Source organism: Cryptomeria japonica, unplaced genomic scaffold, assembly GCF_030272615.1.
Source record: "Cryptomeria japonica unplaced genomic scaffold, Sugi_1.0 HiC_scaffold_824, whole genome shotgun sequence".
NCBI lineage: Eukaryota > Viridiplantae > Streptophyta > Pinopsida > Cupressales > Cupressaceae > Cryptomeria > Cryptomeria japonica.
This window is the reverse complement of record NW_026729569.1, coordinates 10001-29033: the sequence shown is the minus strand read 5'-3', so window position 1 is coordinate 29033 and position 19033 is coordinate 10001. Positions and strand designations below refer to the sequence as shown.

The following is a 19033-nucleotide window of genomic DNA, read 5'->3' as shown; positions in this document are numbered from 1 at the left end:
GCAGCCCAGCCAAGGTGTGCGCACCAAGGCGCCCACCCTGGCGAAGGTGCACGCAAGGTGCGCACCCGAGGCAAACCGGACAATTAACCCAACTTTCGACTTCGCGCGCACCTTGGAGCGCACTTCGGAGCGCTCCTTGGTGCGCACCAATCTTGGGCACCTCGGAGTGCACCATGGCGCCCACCAAGGTGCGCACCCGGGGCAAACCGAGCTCCGACTTCGTGCGCACCTTGGAGCGCACGAAAGGTGCGCACCATGGCGCCCACCAAGGTGCGCAGCCCAGCCAAGGCGTGCGCATCAAGGTGCGCACCCTGGCGAAGGTGCGCACCCGGGGCAAACCGAGCTCCGACTTCGTGCGCACCTTGGAGCGCACAAAAGGTGCGCAACCCAGCCAAGGTGTGCGCACCCCGGTCAAACCGAGCTCCGAATCGTGCGCACCAGAGGTGCACGCCATCGTGCGCACCTTGGAGCACACTTCGGAGCCCTCCTTGGTGCGCGCCGATGTTGCGCACCTCGGAGCGCACCCGGGGAAAACAATGCAATTAACCCGACTTTCGACTTCGTGGGCACCTCGGAGCGCTCTCGGGTTCGCACCTCGGAGCACACCGAGGTGCGCACCTTTGATGCGCTGCCTTCACCAATTTCCAGAAAAGGCAAGAAAACATTGAGAAGGTGTGCGCACCGAGGTGCCCACCCTGGCGAAGGTGCACGCGAGGTGCGCACCCGGGGCAAACCGGGCTCCGACTTCGTGCACGCCGCACCTTGGAGCACACTTCGGAGCGCTCCTTGGTGCGCACCAGGGCGCGCAACCCAGCCGAGGTGCCCACCCCGGCGAAGGTGCACGCGAGGTGCGCACCCGGGGCAAACCGGGCTCCGACTTCGTGCACGCCATGGTGCCCACCGCGGCGAAGGTGCACGCGAGGTGCGCACCCGGGGCAAACCGGGCTCCGACTTCGTGCACGCCGCACCTTGGAGCACACTTCGGAGCGCTCCTTGGTGCGCACCATGGTGCCCACCAGGGCGCGCAACCCCGCCGAAGGTGCACGCGAGGTGCGCACCCGGGGCAAACCGGGCTCCGACTTCGTGCACGCCGCACCTTGGAGCACACTTCGGAGCGCTCCTTGGTGCGCACCATGGTGCCCACCAGGGCGCGCAACCCCGCCGAAGGTGCACGCGAGGTGCGCACCCGGGGCAAACCGGGCTCCGACTTCGTGCACGCCATGGTGCGCACCGCGGCGAAGGTGCGCACCCGGGGCAAACCGGGCTCCGACTTCGTGCACGCCGCACCTTGGAGCACACTTCGGAGCGCTCCTTGGTGCGCACCAGGGCGCGCAACCCAGCCGAGGTGCCCACCCCGGCGAAGGTGCACGCGAGGTGCGTACCCGGGGCAAACCGGGCTCCGACTTCGTGCACGCCGCACCTTGGAGCACACTTCGGAGCGCTCCTTGGTGCGCACCATGGTGCCCACCAGGCCGCGCAACCCAGCCAAGGTGTGCGCACCAAGGTGCACGCGAGGTGCGCACCCGGGGCAAACCGGGGTCCGACTTCGTGCACGCCGCACCTTGGAGCACACATCGGGGCGCTCCCGGGTTCGCACCGGCGTTGCGCACCGTGGTGGGCACCTCGGAGCACACCAAGGTAGGCAGCGAGGTGCGCACCTTTGATGCGATGCCTTCACTAATTTCCATAAAAGGCAAAAAAAAAACGAGATTTTAAAATTTCCGTTTTGAAAGATAGTGAGAAAAAGGGAATGCTGGTGCCATCTTGAGCCCGCCCTGGTGCGCAGCCCAGCCAAGGTGTGCGCACCAAGGTGCCCACCCTGGCGAAGGTGCGCGCCCGGGCAATTAACCCAACTTCCAACTTCGCGCGCGCCAGGGTGGGAGCGCACCCAACAACCGGGCCTGGGAAGAGCCAATGCGAGAAACCCCACCAAACGCTCTGACAAAAAAAGAGGGGGCGCTCCAGTAACCCCGCTTCGGAGCGCACCCTGGGCAAACCCAGCCAAGGTGCCCACCCCGGCCAAGGTGCAGGCGAGGTGCGCACCCGGGGCAAACCGGGCTCCGACAACGTGCACGCCGCACCTTGGAGCACACTTCGTAGCGCTCCCGGGTGCGCACCTCAGAGCACACCAAGGTGGGCAGCGAGGTGCGCACCTTTGATGCGCTGCCTTCACTAATTTCCAGAAAAGGCAAAAAAAAAAGGAGATTTTAAAATTTCCGTTTTGAAAGATAGTGAAAAAAATGGAACGCGCGTGCCATCTTGAGCCCGCCCTGGTGCGCAGCCCAGGTAAGGTGCCCACCCTGGCAAAGGTGCGCACCCGGGCAATTAACCCTACTTCCGACTTCGTGCGCGCCAGGGTGGCAACCGGGCCTCGGAAGAGCCAATGCGAGAAACCCCACCAAACGCTCCGACAAAAAAAGAGGCGGCGCTCCAATAACCCCGCTTCGGAGCGCAGCCGGGGCAAACCCAGCCAAGGTGCCCACCCCGACGAAGGTGCACGCGAGGTGCGCACCCGGGGCAAACCGGGCTCCGACAACGTGCACGCAGCACCTTGGAGCACACTTCGAAGCACTCCCGGGTGCCCACCGGCGTTGCGCACCGTGGTGGGCAGCGAGGTGCGCACCTTTGATGCGCTGCCTTCACTAATTTCCAGAAAAAGGCAAAAAAAAATGAGATTTTAAAATTTCCGTTTTGAAAGATAGTGAAAAAAAAGGAACGCGGGTGCCATCTTGAGCCCGCCCTGGTGCGCAGCCCAGGCAAGGCATGCCCACCAAGGTGCCCACCCGAGGTGCACACCCGGGGCAAACCGGGCTCCGACTTCGTGCAGGCCGCACCTTGGAGCACACTTCGGAGCGCTCCTTGGTGCGCACCATGGTGCCCACCAGGGCGCGCAACCCAGCCAAGGTCTGCACACTAAGGTGCCCACCCCGGCGAAGGTGCACGCGAGGTGCGCACCCGGGGCAAACCGGGCTCCGACTTCGTGCACGCCATGGTGCCCACCGCGGCGAAGGTGCACGCGAGGTGCGCACCCGGGGCAAACCGGGCTCCGACTTCATGCACGCCGCACCTTGGAGCACACTTCGGAGCGCTCCTTGGTGCGCACCATGGTGCCCACCAGGGCGCGCAACCCAGCCAAGGTGTGCGCACCAAGGTGCACGCGAGGTGCGCACCCGGGGCAAACCGGGGTCCGACTTCGTGCACGCCGCACCTTGGAGCACACATCGGAGCGCTCCCAGGTTCGCACCAGCGTTGCGCACCTTTGATGCGCTGCCTTCACTAATTTCCAGAAAAGGCAAAAAAAAACGATATTTTAAAATTTCCGTTCTGAAAGATAGTGAAAAAAACGGAACGCGGGTGCCATCTTGAGCCCTTCCTGGTGCGCAGCCCAGGCAAGTTGTGCGCACCAAGGTGCCCACCCTGGCCGATGTGCGCGCCCGGGGCAAACCGGGCTCCGACTTCGTGCACTGCATGGTGCCCACCAAGGCGCGCAACCCAGCCAAGGTGCCCACCGCAGCGAAGGTGCACGCGAGGTGCACACCCGGGGCAAACCGGGCTCCGACTTCGTGCACGCCGCACCTTGGAGCACACTTCAGAGCGCTCCTTGGTGCGCACCAGGGCGCGCAACCCAGCCGAGGTGCCCACCCCGGCGAAGGTGCACGCGAGGTGCGCACCCGGGGCAAACCGGGCTCCGACTTCGTGCACGCCATGGTGCCCACCGCGGCGAAGGTGCGCACCCGGGGCAAACCGGGCTCCGACTTCGTGCACGCCGCACCTTGGAGCACACTTCGGAGCGCTCCTTGGTGCGCACCATGGTGCCCACCAGGCCGCGCAACCCAGCCAAGGTGTGCGCACCAAGGTGCACGCGAGGTGCGCACCCGGGGCAAACCGGGGTCCGACTTCGTGCACGCCGCACCTTGGAGCACACATCGGGGCGCTCCCGGGTTCGCACCGGCGTTGCGCACCGTGGTGGGCACCTCGGAGCACACCAAGGTGGGCAGCGAGGTGCGCACCTTTGATGCGATGCCTTCACTAATTTCCATAAAAGGCAAAAAAAAAACGAGATTTTAAAATTTCCGTTTTGAAAGATAGTGAGAAAAAGGGAATGCTGGTGCCATCTTGAGCCCGCCCTGGTGCGCAGCCCAGCCAAGGTTTGCGCACCAAGGTGCCCACCCTGGCGAAGGTGCGCGCCCGGGCAATTAACCCAACTTCCAACTTCGCGCGCGCCAGGGTGGGAGCGCACCCAACAACCGGGCCTGGGAAGAGCCAATGCGAGAAACCCCACCAAACTCTCTGACAAAAAAAGAGGGGGCGCTCCAGTAACCCCGCTTCGGAGCGCACCCTGGGCAAACCCAGCCAAGGTGCCCACCCCGGCCAAGGTGCAGGCGAGGTGCGCACCCGGGGCAAACCGGGCTCCGACAACGTGCACGCCGCACCTTGGAGCACACTTCGTAGCGCTCCCGGGTGCGCACCTCAGAGCACACCAAGGTGGGCAGCGAGGTGCGCACCTTTGATGCGCTGCCTTCACTAATTTCCAGAAAAGGCAAAAAAAAAAGGAGATTTTAAAATTTCCGTTTTGAAAGATAGTGAAAAAAACGGAACGCGCGTGCCATCTTGAGCCCGCCCTGGTGCGCAGCCCAGGTAAGGTGCCACCCTGGCAAAGGTGCGCACCCGGGCAATTAACCCTACTTCCGACTTCGTGCGCGCCAGGGTGGCAACCGGGCCTCGGAAGAGCCAATGCGAGAAACCCCACCAAACGCTCCGACAAAAAAAGAGGCGGCGCTCCAATAACCCCGCTTCGGAGCGCAGCCGGGGCAAACCAAGCCAAGGTGCCCACCCCGACGAAGGTGCACGCGAGGTGCGCACCCGGGGCAAACCGGGCTCCGACAACGTGCACGCAGCACCTTGGAGCACACTTCGAAGCACTCCCGGGTGCCCACCGGCGTTGCGCACCGTGGTGGGCAGCGAGGTGCGCACCTTTGATGCGCTGCCTTCACTAATTTCCAGAAAAAGGCAAAAAAAAATGAGATTTTAAAATTTCCGTTTTGAAAGATAGTGAAAAAAAAGGAACGCGGGTGCCATCTTGAGCCCGCCCTGGTGCGCAGCCCAGGCAAGGCATGCGCACCAAGGTGCCCACCCGAGGTGCACACCCGGGGCAAACCGGGCTCCGACTTCGTGCAGGCCGCACCTTGGAGCACACTTCGGAGCGCTCCTTGGTGCGCACCATGGTGCCCACCAGGGCGCACCCGAGGCAAACCGGGCTCCGACTTCGTGCACGCCGCACCTTGGAGCACACATCGGAGCGCTCCCAGGTTCGCACCAGCGTTGCGCACCTTTGATGCGCTGCCTTCACTAATTTCCAGAAAAGGCAAAAAAAAACGATATTTTAAAATTTCCGTTCTGAAAGATAGTGAAAAAAACGGAACGCGGGTGCCATCTTGAGCCCTTCCTGATGCGCAGCCCAGGCAAGTTGTGCGCACCAAGGTGCCCACCCTGGCGGAGGTGCGCGCCCGGGGCAAACCGGGCTCCGACTTCGTGCACTGCATGGTGCCCACCAAGGCGCGCAACCCAGCCAAGGTGCCCACCGCAGCGAAGGTGCACGCGAGGTGCGCACCCGAGGTGCACACCCGGGGCAAACCGGGCTCCGACTTCGTGCACGCCGCACCTTGGAGCACACTTCAGAGCGCTCCTTGGTACGCACCAGGGCGCGCAACCCAGCCAAGGTGCTCACCCCGGCGAAGGTGCACGCGAGGTGCGCACCCGGGGCAAACCGGGCTCGGACTTCGTGCACGCCGCACCTTGGAGCACACATCGGAGCGCTCCCGGGTTCGCACCAGCATTGCGCACCTTTGATGCGCTGCCTTCACTAATTTCCAGAAAAGGCAAAAAAAAGAAAAAAATGAGATTTTAAAATTTCCGTTTTGAAAGATAGTGAAAAAAACGGAACGCGGGTGCCATCTTGAGCCCGCCCTGGTGTGCAGCCCAGGCAAGTTGTGCGCACCAAGGCACCCACCCTGGCCAAGGTGGGTCACGGGGTGGGTCCTAGGGTGGGTAACGGGGTGGGTACTAAGGTGCGTGCCAAGGTGGGTCATAGGGTGGGTGCCAAGGTGGGCACCAGGGTGGGTGTGCACCAACCCTAGCCAGGGTAGGTCACGGGGTGGTTGTCGGGGTGGGCGTCAAGGAGCCAAGGTGGGTGGCAAGTAGCCAAGTTGCGTGCCAAGGTGGGTGTCGGGGTGGGTGCCAAGGATCCAAGGTGGGTGCCAAGGAACCAAGGTGGGTGTCTGGGTGGGTGCCGAGGTGGGAGCCAGGGTGGGTCCCAAGGTGAGTGCAAAGGTGGGTGCCAGGGTCAAGGTGAGTGCCAATGTGGGTTCCAAGGTGCCAGGGTCAGGGTGAGTGCCAATGTGGGTTCAAAGGTGCTAAGTTGGGTGCGAGGTTGGGTGCGAGGGTGGGTGGGTGCCAAGGTGTGCTAGGTGGAAGCCCGGGTGGGTCGGCATCCCATGGGTGTCGAGTTGGGTGCCTGATGGGTGCTTCTTGTCAAGTTTTAGTCGTCGGGACTCATTTCGAGCCTTAGAGGTCGTTTCTTGTCCGGTTGCCCTGTCTTCGACCTGGGAACCCAATTTTGGTCCTCGGGTCCCATTTTTTTTTGTCTCGCATCCCACTTTTGGCCTGTGGCCTTTTCGGGGTCGATTCTCGTTTTGGGCATCAGAGCATGTTTCTTCTCCTAAAACCCAATATTTGTTTATTAAGTCTCGGAACACATTTTTGTTCTCGTGGACCCATCATGGGTCTTGGAACGCATTTGTGGTCCTTGGGTCCCATTTTGCATCCCGAAACTTGTGTTTTGGTGCTTGATCCCTATTTTGGGTGCCCACCTTGCACCAAGTGCGCACCCGGGGCAAACCGAGCGCCTTGGTGCACCGGGGCAAGATCGAGCGTGCACCCGAGGCGCCCCGAACATGCACCAAGGTGCACTCGGCCCACATGTGAGCGCAGGTCGTTGCGCCCGAGGTGGTGTGTGGGCACCGCGTTGCAGACGGGACACTGCACGCACACGACGCCCCCTCCAGGTGCACGCACGTAGGCCGGGCCGGGTGCACACCCGACGCCCTAGCAAGGTGCGCGCACCCGGGCAGGGCTCACACTTGGCGAACGGGGCGCACTTCGCGAGGGAGGGTGTGCACCTCGACGGGGGTGGGTGGCCGGGGTGGATTCGCACGTGGGTCGCGGTTTGCTAAGTACACACTGCGACAAGCTCATAACGGGTGCGATCATACCAGCGTTAGTGCACCGGATCCCATCAGAACTCCGCAGTTAAGCGCGCTTGGGCCGGAGTAGTACTGGGATGGGTGACCTCCCGGGAAGTCCCGGTGTTGCACCCTTTTTTAGTTTTTCGCCGGGCGTCGCAATGCTATTTGAATAAACCTTTTGCCCGTTTGCGTTCTCGTCGGGGCCGGGCCGGGCCGGGGTGCGCTGCCCGCACTACCGCGCGCGCGGGGGCGACACCGAGCGCGCACCCGAGGCGCCCCGAGCACACAGGCCACGGTGCAACCCGGGCGTTGTGCGCGCACCCCGGTGCGCCCGAGGTGCTGCGCGCGCACCCAGGTGAAATCGGTGTGCACCTCGGCCAGTGCGCGCTCGGTCGAGTCGCGCACGTTGGCCAAGGTGCACGGTGATGTTTCTTACTCTAAGGTTCCGCACCAGACGCCCGGGACAGGTGAGCGAAGCTGGGCGGGGCCGGGTGCGCGGCCGGGGCAGGTGCACGCAGCTGGAGAGAGCTTTGGAGCACACTTCGGAGCGCACCAATGATGCGCTCCATTCAAAAGTTTCCTGAAAAGGCAAAAAAAGTTGAGATTATAGAATTTCCCACTTGAGAGATTGTAAAAAAAAAAAATTTAAAATGAAGGAAACGCGGGTGCCAAGGTGTGCGCAGCCCAGCCAAGGTGTGCGCACCAAGGCGCCCACCCTGGCGAAGGTGCACGCAAGGTGCGCACCCGAGGCAAACCGGACAATTAACCCAACTTTCGACTTCGCGCGCACCTTGGAGCGCACTTCGGAGCGCTCCTTGGTGCGCACCAATCTTGGGCACCTCGGAGTGCACCATGGCGCCCACCAAGGTGCGCACCCGGGGCAAACCGAGCTCCGACTTCGTGCGCACCTTGGAGCGCACGAAAGGTGCGCACCATGGCGCCCACCAAGGTGCGCAGCCCAGCCAAGGCGTGCGCATCAAGGTGCGCACCCTGGCGAAGGTGCGCACCCGGGGCAAACCGAGCTCCGACTTCGTGCGCACCTTGGAGCGCACAAAAGGTGCGCAACCCAGCCAAGGTGTGCGCACCCCGGTCAAACCGAGCTCCGAATCGTGCGCACCAGAGGTGCACGCCATCGTGCGCACCTTGGAGCACACTTCGGAGCCCTCCTTGGTGCGCGCCGATGTTGCGCACCTCGGAGCGCACCCGGGGAAAACAATGCAATTAACCCGACTTTCGACTTCGTGGGCACCTCGGAGCGCTCTCGGGTTCGCACCTCGGAGCACACCGAGGTGCGCACCTTTGATGCGCTGCCTTCACCAATTTCCAGAAAAGGCAAGAAAACATTGAGAAGGTGTGCGCACCGAGGTGCCCACCCTGGCGAAGGTGCACGCGAGGTGCGCACCCGGGGCAAACCGGGCTCCGACTTCGTGCACGCCGCACCTTGGAGCACACTTCGGAGCGCTCCTTGGTGCGCACCAGGGCGCGCAACCCAGCCGAGGTGCCCACCCCGGCGAAGGTGCACGCGAGGTGCGCACCCGGGGCAAACCGGGCTCCGACTTCGTGCACGCCATGGTGCCCACCGCGGCGAAGGTGCACGCGAGGTGCGCACCCGGGGCAAACCGGGCTCCGACTTCGTGCACGCCGCACCTTGGAGCACACTTCGGAGCGCTCCTTGGTGCGCACCATGGTGCCCACCAGGGCGCGCAACCCCGCCGAAGGTGCACGCGAGGTGCGCACCCGGGGCAAACCGGGCTCCGACTTCGTGCACGCCGCACCTTGGAGCACACTTCGGAGCGCTCCTTGGTGCGCACCAGGGCGCGCAACCCCGCCGAAGGTGCACGCGAGGTGCGCACCCGGGGCAAACCGGGCTCCGACTTCGTGCACGCCATGGTGCGCACCGCGGCGAAGGTGCGCACCCGGGGCAAACCGGGCTCCGACTTCGTGCACGCCGCACCTTGGAGCACACTTCGGAGCGCTCCTTGGTGCGCACCAGGGCGCGCAACCCAGCCGAGGTGCCCACCCCGGCGAAGGTGCACGCGAGGTGCGTACCCGGGGCAAACCGGGCTCCGACTTCGTGCACGCCGCACCTTGGAGCACACTTCGGAGCGCTCCTTGGTGCGCACCATGGTGCCCACCAGGCCGCGCAACCCAGCCAAGGTGTGCGCACCAAGGTGCACGCGAGGTGCGCACCCGGGGCAAACCGGGGTCCGACTTCGTGCACGCCGCACCTTGGAGCACACATCGGGGCGCTCCCGGGTTCGCACCGGCGTTGCGCACCGTGGTGGGCACCTCGGAGCACACCAAGGTGGGCAGCGAGGTGCGCACCTTTGATGCGATGCCTTCACTAATTTCCATAAAAGGCAAAAAAAAAACGAGATTTTAAAATTTCCGTTTTGAAAGATAGTGAGAAAAAGGGAATGCTGGTGCCATCTTGAGCCCGCCCTGGTGCGCAGCCCAGCCAAGGTGTGCGCACCAAGGTGCCCACCCTGGCGAAGGTGCGCGCCCGGGCAATTAACCCAACTTCCAACTTCGCGCGCGCCAGGGTGGGAGCGCACCCAACAACCGGGCCTGGGAAGAGCCAATGCGAGAAACCCCACCAAACGCTCTGACAAAAAAAGAGGGGGCGCTCCAGTAACCCCGCTTCGGAGCGCACCCTGGGCAAACCCAGCCAAGGTGCCCACCCCGGCCAAGGTGCAGGCGAGGTGCGCACCCGGGGCAAACCGGGCTCCGACAACGTGCACGCCGCACCTTGGAGCACACTTCGTAGCGCTCCCGGGTGCGCACCTCAGAGCACACCAAGGTGGGCAGCGAGGTGCGCACCTTTGATGCGCTGCCTTCACTAATTTCCAGAAAAGGCAAAAAAAAAAGGAGATTTTAAAATTTCCGTTTTGAAAGATAGTGAAAAAAACGGAACGCGCGTGCCATCTTGAGCCCGCCCTGGTGCGCAGCCCAGGTAAGGTGCCCACCCTGGCAAAGGTGCGCACCCGGGCAATTAACCCTACTTCCGACTTCGTGCGCGCCAGGGTGGCAACCGGGCCTCGGAAGAGCCAATGCGAGAAACCCCACCAAACGCTCCGACAAAAAAAGAGGCGGCGCTCCAATAACCCCGCTTCGGAGCGCAGCCGGGGCAAACCCAGCCAAGGTGCCCACCCCGACGAAGGTGCACGCGAGGTGCGCACCCGGGGCAAACCGGGCTCCGACAACGTGCACGCAGCACCTTGGAGCACACTTCGAAGCACTCCCGGGTGCCCACCGGCGTTGCGCACCGTGGTGGGCAGCGAGGTGCGCACCTTTGATGCGCTGCCTTCACTAATTTCCAGAAAAAGGCAAAAAAAAATGAGATTTTAAAATTTCCGTTTTGAAAGATAGTGAAAAAAAAGGAACGCGGGTGCCATCTTGAGCCCGCCCTGGTGCGCAGCCCAGGCAAGGCATGCGCACCAAGGTGCCCACCCGAGGTGCACACCCGGGGCAAACCGGGCTCCGACTTCGTGCAGGCCGCACCTTGGAGCACACTTCGGAGCGCTCCTTGGTGCGCACCATGGTGCCCACCAGGGCGCGCAACCCAGCCAAGGTCTGCACACTAAGGTGCCCACCCCGGCGAAGGTGCACGCGAGGTGCGCACCCGGGGCAAACCGGGCTCCGACTTCGTGCACGTCATGGTGCCCACCGCGGCGAAGGTGCACGCGAGGTGCGCACCCGGGGCAAACCGGGCTCCGACTTCGTGCACGCCGCACCTTGGAGCACACTTCGGAGCGCTCCTTGGTGCGCACCATGGTGCCCACCAGGGCGCGCAACCCAGCCAAGGTGTGCGCACCAAGGTGCACGCGAGGTGCGCACCCGGGGCAAACCGGGGTCCGACTTCGTGCACGCCGCACCTTGGAGCACACATCGGAGCGCTCCCAGGTTCGCACCAGCGTTGCGCACCTTTGATGCGCTGCCTTCACTAATTTCCAGAAAAGGCAAAAAAAAACGATATTTTAAAATTTCCGTTCTGAAAGATAGTGAAAAAAACGGAACGCGGGTGCCATCTTGAGCCCTTCCTGGTGCGCAGCCCAGGCAAGTTGTGCGCACCAAGGTGCCCACCCTGGCGGAGGTGCGCGCCCGGGGCAAACCGGGCTCCGACTTCGTGCACTGCATGGTGCCCACCAAGGCGCGCAACCCAGCCAAGGTGCCCACCGCAGCGAAGGTGCACGCGAGGTGCACACCCGGGGCAAACCGGGCTCCGACTTCGTGCACGCCGCACCTTGGAGCACACTTCAGAGCGCTCCTTGGTGCGCACCAGGGCGCGCAACCCAGCCGAGGTGCCCACCCCGGCGAAGGTGCACGCGAGGTGCGCACCCGGGGCAAACCGGGCTCCGACTTCGTGCACGCCATGGTGCCCACCGCGGCGAAGGTGCGCACCCGGGGCAAACCGGGCTCCGACTTCGTGCACGCCGCACCTTGGAGCACACTTCGGAGCGCTCCTTGGTGCGCACCATGGTGCCCACCAGGCCGCGCAACCCAGCCAAGGTGTGCGCACCAAGGTGCACGCGAGGTGCGCACCCGGGGCAAACCGGGGTCCGACTTCGTGCACGCCGCACCTTGGAGCACACATCGGGGCGCTCCCGGGTTCGCACCGGCGTTGCGCACCGTGGTGGGCACCTCGGAGCACACCAAGGTGGGCAGCGAGGTGCGCACCTTTGATGCGATGCCTTCACTAATTTCCATAAAAGGCAAAAAAAAAACGAGATTTTAAAATTTCCGTTTTGAAAGATAGTGAGAAAAAGGGAATGCTGGTGCCATCTTGAGCCCGCCCTGGTGCGCAGCCCAGCCAAGGTTTGCGCACCAAGGTGCCCACCCTGGCGAAGGTGCGCGCCCGGGCAATTAACCCAACTTCCAACTTCGCGCGCGCCAGGGTGGGAGCGCACCCAACAACCGGGCCTGGGAAGAGCCAATGCGAGAAACCCCACCAAACTCTCTGACAAAAAAAGAGGGGGCGCTCCAGTAACCCCGCTTCGGAGCGCACCCTGGGCAAACCCAGCCAAGGTGCCCACCCCGGCCAAGGTGCAGGCGAGGTGCGCACCCGGGGCAAACCGGGCTCCGACAACGTGCACGCCGCACCTTGGAGCACACTTCGTAGCGCTCCCGGGTGCGCACCTCAGAGCACACCAAGGTGGGCAGCGAGGTGCGCACCTTTGATGCGCTGCCTTCACTAATTTCCAGAAAAGGCAAAAAAAAAAGGAGATTTTAAAATTTCCGTTTTGAAAGATAGTGAAAAAAACGGAACGCGCGTGCCATCTTGAGCCCGCCCTGGTGCGCAGCCCAGGTAAGGTGCCACCCTGGCAAAGGTGCGCACCCGGGCAATTAACCCTACTTCCGACTTCGTGCGCGCCAGGGTGGCAACCGGGCCTCGGAAGAGCCAATGCGAGAAACCCCACCAAACGCTCCGACAAAAAAAGAGGCGGCGCTCCAATAACCCCGCTTCGGAGCGCAGCCGGGGCAAACCAAGCCAAGGTGCCCACCCCGACGAAGGTGCACGCGAGGTGCGCACCCGGGGCAAACCGGGCTCCGACAACGTGCACGCAGCACCTTGGAGCACACTTCGAAGCACTCCCGGGTGCCCACCGGCGTTGCGCACCGTGGTGGGCAGCGAGGTGCGCACCTTTGATGCGCTGCCTTCACTAATTTCCAGAAAAAGGCAAAAAAAAATGAGATTTTAAAATTTCCGTTTTGAAAGATAGTGAAAAAAAAGGAACGCGGGTGCCATCTTGAGCCCGCCCTGGTGCGCAGCCCAGGCAAGGCATGCGCACCAAGGTGCCCACCCGAGGTGCACACCCGGGGCAAACCGGGCTCCGACTTCGTGCAGGCCGCACCTTGGAGCACACTTCGGAGCGCTCCTTGGTGCGCACCATGGTGCCCACCAGGGCGCACCCGAGGCAAACCGGGCTCCGACTTCGTGCACGCCGCACCTTGGAGCACACATCGGAGCGCTCCCAGGTTCGCACCAGCGTTGCGCACCTTTGATGCGCTGCCTTCACTAATTTCCAGAAAAGGCAAAAAAAAACGATATTTTAAAATTTCCGTTCTGAAAGATAGTGAAAAAAACGGAACGCGGGTGCCATCTTGAGCCCTTCCTGATGCGCAGCCCAGGCAAGTTGTGCGCACCAAGGTGCCCACCCTGGCGGAGGTGCGCGCCCGGGGCAAACCGGGCTCCGACTTCGTGCACTGCATGGTGCCCACCAAGGCGCGCAACCCAGCCAAGGTGCCCACCGCAGCGAAGGTGCACGCGAGGTGCGCACCCGAGGTGCACACCCGGGGCAAACCGGGCTCCGACTTCGTGCACGCCGCACCTTGGAGCACACTTCAGAGCGCTCCTTGGTACGCACCAGGGCGCGCAACCCAGCCAAGGTGCTCACCCCGGCGAAGGTGCACGCGAGGTGCGCACCCGGGGCAAACCGGGCTCGGACTTCGTGCACGCCGCACCTTGGAGCACACATCGGAGCGCTCCCGGGTTCGCACCAGCATTGCGCACCTTTGATGCGCTGCCTTCACTAATTTCCAGAAAAGGCAAAAAAAAGAAAAAAATGAGATTTTAAAATTTCCGTTTTGAAAGATAGTGAAAAAAACGGAACGCGGGTGCCATCTTGAGCCCGCCCTGGTGTGCAGCCCAGGCAAGTTGTGCGCACCAAGGCACCCACCCTGGCCAAGGTGGGTCACGGGGTGGGTCCTAGGGTGGGTAACGGGGTGGGTACTAAGGTGGGTGCCAAGGTGGGCACCAGGGTGGGTGTGCACCAACCCTAGCCAGGGTAGGTCACGGGGTGGTTGTCGGGGTGGGCGTCAAGGAGCCAAGGTGGGTGGCAAGTAGCCAAGTTGCGTGCCAAGGTGGGTGTCGGGGTGGGTGCCAAGGATCCAAGGTGGGTGCCAAGGAACCAAGGTGGGTGTCTGGGTGGGTGCCGAGGTGGGAGCCAGGGTGGGTCCCAAGGTGAGTGCAAAGGTGGGTGCCAGGGTCAAGGTGAGTGCCAATGTGGGTTCCAAGGTGCCAGGGTCAGGGTGAGTGCCAATGTGGGTTCAAAGGTGCTAAGTTGGGTGCGAGGTTGGGTGCGAGGGTGGGTGGGTGCCAAGGTGTGCTAGGTGGAAGCCCGGGTGGGTCGGCATCCCATGGGTGTCGAGTTGGGTGCCTGATGGGTGCTTCTTGTCAAGTTTTAGTCGTCGGGACTCATTTCGAGCCTTAGAGGTCGTTTCTTGTCCGGTTGCCCTGTCTTCGACCTGGGAACCCAATTTTGGTCCTCGGGTCCCATTTTTTTTTGTCTCGCATCCCACTTTTGGCCTGTGGCCTTTTCGGGGTCGATTCTCGTTTTGGGCATCAGAGCATGTTTCTTCTCCTAAAACCCAATATTTGTTTATTAAGTCTCGGAACACATTTTTGTTCTCGTGGACCCATCATGGGTCTTGGAACGCATTTGTGGTCCTTGGGTCCCATTTTGCATCCCGAAACTTGTGTTTTGGTGCTTGATCCCTATTTTGGGTGCCCACCTTGCACCAAGTGCGCACCCGGGGCAAACCGAGCGCCTTGGTGCACCGGGGCAAGATCGAGCGTGCACCCGAGGCGCCCCGAACATGCACCAAGGTGCACTCGGCCCACATGTGAGCGCAGGTCGTTGCGCCCGAGGTGGTGTGTGGGCACCGCGTTGCAGACGGGACACTGCACGCACACGACGCCCCCTCCAGGTGCACGCACGTAGGCCGGGCCGGGTGCACACCCGACGCCCTAGCAAGGTGCGCGCACCCGGGCAGGGCTCACACTTGGCGAACGGGGCGCACTTCGCGAGGGAGGGTGTGCACCTCGACGGGGGTGGGTGGCCGGGGTGGATTCGCACGTGGGTCGCGGTTTGCTAAGTACACACTGCGACAAGCTCATAACGGGTGCGATCATACCAGCGTTAGTGCACCGGATCCCATCAGAACTCCGCAGTTAAGCGCGCTTGGGCCGGAGTAGTACTGGGATGGGTGACCTCCCGGGAAGTCCCGGTGTTGCACCCTTTTTTAGTTTTTCGCCGGGCGTCGCAATGCTATTTGAATAAACCTTTTGCCCGTTTGCGTTCTCGTCGGGGCCGGGCCGGGCCGGGGTGCGCTGCCCGCACTACCGCGCGCGCGGGGGCGACACCGAGCGCGCACCCGAGGCGCCCCGAGCACACAGGCCACGGTGCAACCCGGGCGTTGTGCGCGCACCCCGGTGCGCCCGAGGTGCTGCGCGCGCACCCAGGTGAAATCGGTGTGCACCTCGGCCAGTGCGCGCTCGGTCGAGTCGCGCACGTTGGCCAAGGTGCACGGTGATGTTTCTTACTCTAAGGTTCCGCACCAGACGCCCGGGACAGGTGAGCGAAGCTGGGCGGGGCCGGGTGCGCGGCCGGGGCAGGTGCACGCAGCTGGAGAGAGCTTTGGAGCACACTTCGGAGCGCACCAATGATGCGCTCCATTCAAAAGTTTCCTGAAAAGGCAAAAAAAGTTGAGATTATAGAATTTCCCACTTGAGAGATTGTAAAAAAAAAAAATTTAAAATGAAGGAAACGCGGGTGCCAAGGTGTGCGCAGCCCAGCCAAGGTGTGCGCACCAAGGCGCCCACCCTGGCGAAGGTGCACGCAAGGTGCGCACCCGAGGCAAACCGGACAATTAACCCAACTTTCGACTTCGCGCGCACCTTGGAGCGCACTTCGGAGCGCTCCTTGGTGCGCACCAATCTTGGGCACCTCGGAGTGCACCATGGCGCCCACCAAGGTGCGCACCCGGGGCAAACCGAGCTCCGACTTCGTGCGCACCTTGGAGCGCACGAAAGGTGCGCACCATGGCGCCCACCAAGGTGCGCAGCCCAGCCAAGGCGTGCGCATCAAGGTGCGCACCCTGGCGAAGGTGCGCACCCGGGGCAAACCGAGCTCCGACTTCGTGCGCACCTTGGAGCGCACAAAAGGTGCGCAACCCAGCCAAGGTGTGCGCACCCCGGTCAAACCGAGCTCCGAATCGTGCGCACCAGAGGTGCACGCCATCGTGCGCACCTTGGAGCACACTTCGGAGCCCTCCTTGGTGCGCGCCGATGTTGCGCACCTCGGAGCGCACCCGGGGAAAACAATGCAATTAACCCGACTTTCGACTTCGTGGGCACCTCGGAGCGCTCTCGGGTTCGCACCTCGGAGCACACCGAGGTGCGCACCTTTGATGCGCTGCCTTCACCAATTTCCAGAAAAGGCAAGAAAACATTGAGAAGGTGTGCGCACCGAGGTGCCCAACCTGGCGAAGGTGCACGCGAGGTGCGCACCCGGGGCAAACCGGGCTCCGACTTCGTGCACGCCGCACCTTGGAGCACACTTCGGAGCGCTCCTTGGTGCGCACCAGGGCGCGCAACCCCGCCGAAGGTGCACGCGAGGTGCGCACCCGGGGCAAACCGGGCTCCGACTTCGTGCACGCCATGGTGCGCACCGCGGCGAAGGTGCGCACCCGGGGCAAACCGGGCTCCGACTTCGTGCACGCCGCACCTTGGAGCACACTTCGGAGCGCTCCTTGGTGCGCACCAGGGCGCGCAACCCAGCCGAGGTGCCCACCCCGGCGAAGGTGCACGCGAGGTGCGTACCCGGGGCAAACCGGGCTCCGACTTCGTGCACGCCGCACCTTGGAGCACACTTCGGAGCGCTCCTTGGTGCGCACCATGGTGCCCACCAGGCCGCGCAACCCAGCCAAGGTGTGCGCACCAAGGTGCACGCGAGGTGCGCACCCGGGGCAAACCGGGGTCCGACTTCGTGCACGCCGCACCTTGGAGCACACATCGGGGCGCTCCCGGGTTCGCACCGGCGTTGCGCACCGTGGTGGGCACCTCGGAGCACACCAAGGTGGGCAGCGAGGTGCGCACCTTTGATGCGATGCCTTCACTAATTTCCATAAAAGGCAAAAAAAAAACGAGATTTTAAAATTTCCGTTTTGAAAGATAGTGAGAAAAAGGGAATGCTGGTGCCATCTTGAGCCCGCCCTGGTGCGCAGCCCAGCCAAGGTGTGCGCACCAAGGTGCCCACCCTGGCGAAGGTGCGCGCCCGGGCAATTAACCCAACTTCCAACTTCGCGCGCGCCAGGGTGGGAGCGCACCCAACAACCGGGCCTGGGAAGAGCCAATGCGAGAAACCCCACCAAACGCTCTGACAAAAAAAGAGGGGGCGCTCCAGTAACCCCGCTTCGGAGCGCACCCTGGGCAAACCCAGCCAAGGTGCCCACCCCGGCCAAGGTGCAGGCGAGGTGCGCACCCGGGGCAAACCGGGCTCCGACAACGTGCACGCCGCACCTTGGAGCACACTTCGTAGCGCTCCCGGGTGCGCACCTCAGAGCACACCAAGGTGGGCAGCGAGGTGCGCACCTTTGATGCGCTGCCTTCACTAATTTCCAGAAAAGGCAAAAAAAAAAGGAGATTTTAAAATTTCCGTTTTGAAAGATAGTGAAAAAAACGGAACGCGCGTGCCATCTTGAGCCCGCCCTGGTGCGCAGCCCAGGTAAGGTGCCCACCCTGGCAAAGGTGCGCACCCGGGCAATTAACCCTACTTCCGACTTCGTGCGCGCCAGGGTGGCAACCGGGCCTCGGAAGAGCCAATGCGAGAAACCCCACCAAACGCTCCGACAAAAAAAGAGGCGGCGCTCCAATAACCCCGCTTCGGAGCGCAGCCGGGGCAAACCCAGCCAAGGTGCCCACCCCGACGAAGGTGCACGCGAGGTGCGCACCCGGGGCAAACCGGGCTCCGACAACGTGCACGCAGCACCTTGGAGCACACTTCGAAGCACTCCCGGGTGCCCACCGGCGTTGCGCACCGTGGTGGGCAGCGAGGTGCGCACCTTTGATGCGCTGCCTTCACTAATTTCCAGAAAAAGGCAAAAAAAAATGAGATTTTAAAATTTCCGTTTTGAAAGATAGTGAAAAAAAAGGAACGCGGGTGCCATCTTGAGCCCGCCCTGGTGCGCAGCCCAGGCAAGGCATGCGCACCAAGGTGCCCACCCGAGGTGCACACCCGGGGCAAACCGGGCTCCGACTTCGTGCAGGCCGCACCTTGGAGCACACTTCGGAGCGCTCCTTGGTGCGCACCATGGTGCCCACCAGGGCGCGCAACCCAGCCAAGGTCTGCACACCAAGGTGCCCACCCCGGCGAAGGTGCACGCGAGGTGCGCACCCGGGGCAAACCGGGCTCCGACTTCGTGCACGCCATGGTGCCCACCGCGGCGAAGGTGCACGCGAGGTGCGCACCCGGGGCAAACCGGGCTCCGACTTCGTGCACGCCGCACCTTGGAGCACACTTCGGAGCGCTCCTTGGTGCGCACCATGGTGCCCACCAGGGCGCGCAACCCAGCCAAGGTGTGCGCACCAAGGTGCACGCGAGGTGCGCACCCGGGGCAAACCGGGGTCCGACTTCGTGCACGCCGCACCTTGGAGCACACATCGGAGCGCTCCCAGGTTCGCACCAGCGTTGCGCACCTTTGATGCGCTGCCTTCACTAATTTCCAGAAAAGGCAAAAAAAAACGAGATTTTAAAATTTCCGTTCTGAAAGATAGTGAAAAAAACGGAACGCGGGTGCCATCTTGAGCCCTTCCTGGTGCGCAGCCCAGGCAAGTTGTGCGCACCAAGGTGCCCACCCTGGCGGAGGTGCGCGCCCGGGGCAATCCGGGCTCCGACTTCGTGCACTGCATGGTGCCCACCAAGGCGCGCAACCCAGCCAAGGTGCCCACCGCAGCGAAGGTGCACGCGAGGTGCGCACCCGAGGTGCACACCCGGGGCAAACCGGGCTCC

The 19033-nt window shown here is 63.0% G+C and overlaps 2 non-coding genes across 2 annotated transcripts; both read left to right on the top strand.

The window, feature by feature from the left end:
• The first annotated feature begins 7257 nt into the window (after positions 1-7257).
• On the top strand, positions 7258-7376 carry LOC131872867 (5S ribosomal RNA). The gene has a single exon (XR_009370938.1). It is a non-coding gene; the product is annotated as a 5S ribosomal RNA (ribosomal RNA).
• Positions 7377-15144: 7768 nt separating this feature from the next.
• On the top strand, positions 15145-15263 carry LOC131872861 (5S ribosomal RNA). Its single transcript, XR_009370932.1, has one exon. It is a non-coding gene; the product is annotated as a 5S ribosomal RNA (ribosomal RNA).
• The last annotated feature ends 3770 nt before the right edge of the window (positions 15264-19033 follow it).